Source organism: Crocuta crocuta, unplaced genomic scaffold, assembly GCF_008692635.1.
Source record: "Crocuta crocuta isolate KB4526 unplaced genomic scaffold, BGI_CrCroc_1.0 scaffold1129, whole genome shotgun sequence".
Classification (NCBI taxonomy): Eukaryota; Metazoa; Chordata; class Mammalia; order Carnivora; family Hyaenidae; genus Crocuta; species Crocuta crocuta.
The window spans coordinates 109,503-111,198 of NW_027528629.1; positions in this window are offsets into that span (position 1 = coordinate 109,503).

The following is a 1,696-nucleotide window of genomic DNA, read 5'->3' on the forward strand; positions in this document are numbered from 1 at the left end:
ACCCACAGACATTCAAAAGGAAGATATCATGTGATGATGGAGGCAGAAATTTAAGTGCTGGAGCAGCAAAACTGGACCTAATGCAATATGACTGGTATCCTTAGAAAATGGAGTAATTTGGACATAGACAAAGACATCGCAGAGAGGACTATGTAAATATAGATACAGGAAGAATGCCATGTGATGATGGACCATTAGAGTGATGCATCTATAAGCCAATGAACACCCAAGACTGCCTGGAAACCACCAGAGGCTGGGAAAAGGCAAGGAAGGAGTTTCCCTACATGTTTCAGAGGGTGGTTGGCCCTGTTGATACCTTGATTTCAGATTTCTAGTCTCCAGAATTAGACTGGAATAATATAATAAACTNTAACACCCAGTGCTCATCCCAACAAGTGCCCTCCTCCATGCCCATCACCCCCTGTTTTTTAAGTCATCCAGTTTGTGGTACATGGTTGGCAATGAGTTTGTTCTTCATACTTCCCTTTACCTTCAAGACTCAGGACAAAAGGGAAAAAAGGAATTTCTCCAAACCTCTCCCATGCAACCTTAGGAAACTAATACAACATATATCCAAATATCCTTCCATTTGACGAATATATCACAGTTGTTTATCCATTCACTTGTTGAAGACATTTAGGTTGTTTCCAGATACCTACTCAGTGGTATCACTAAGTCATAGAGGGCATTCAAATTTAACTTGACTAAATACTGACAAATTGATACCCAGATTTGTAATAGTCAAGAGACCCAACAGCAGAGGTAAGTTTTCCTNTTCCTATTTCCCACATTCTCACCAATACTTGAAGTCTGCAATTTGTTATTTACCAATGTAAAATGGGATCTCCTTGTTATTGTAATCTCAGTTTTTAATATGAATTAGTTTGATTATCTCTTCATATATGCCATCACCCATTGAGTGTTCTCTTTACTGAAATGTCGGTTCATATCCTCTGATTATGTTATTACTGGTTTTAGATGTTGCAAATGCCATTTCTTCATCTTTTCTGTCTTTTACATTTATTCTCAGTGTCTCTCCTTGGGAAAAAAAACCCACAAAAACTTTTATTTTGATGTAATAAAATCAATCCTTTTGTAGGCCTCATGACTGATGCTTTTTGAGGTTTATTTAAGAAATTCTTACCCAAACTTATTTGGCAATTATATTTTCCTAAATTGTTCTGGACTGACTTTATAATTTTGTCTTCCATATGTAGCTTTCTAAACCATCTGGAATTCATCTTTTTATATTTGATAAAGCAGGAATCAGGTTTTATTTTTTTTATTTTTTCTATAAATACCAAACAGATTTTCCTGACATCTTATTAGACAGTGTGAAACTGGCCATGTTATAGTTAAATGCTATTTATTGATTTCTTGGTCTTTGCTTATCTTTCTCTATGTGGTCACATATCACCCAACTTTAGGAAACCTAAAGTTATAACGTCTAGCTTTTAATAAGGTTATTTTCAAACTCTTGTGACTACTGAACACTTTTCATCATATTTGAGAGAATGAAAGAAACCTACAGTTTTCTCCAATTGATATAAAAAGCTAACCTTTCATATATTAAGAATTACCAATGATGTGTTTATTCCTGAGCCAATAATACATTCCATTGTAGACAATATAAATAATTGAATATCTGGAGAGGAATTCCCTCTTCATTCCTATGTTTGTCATTTTTTCCTTAGAA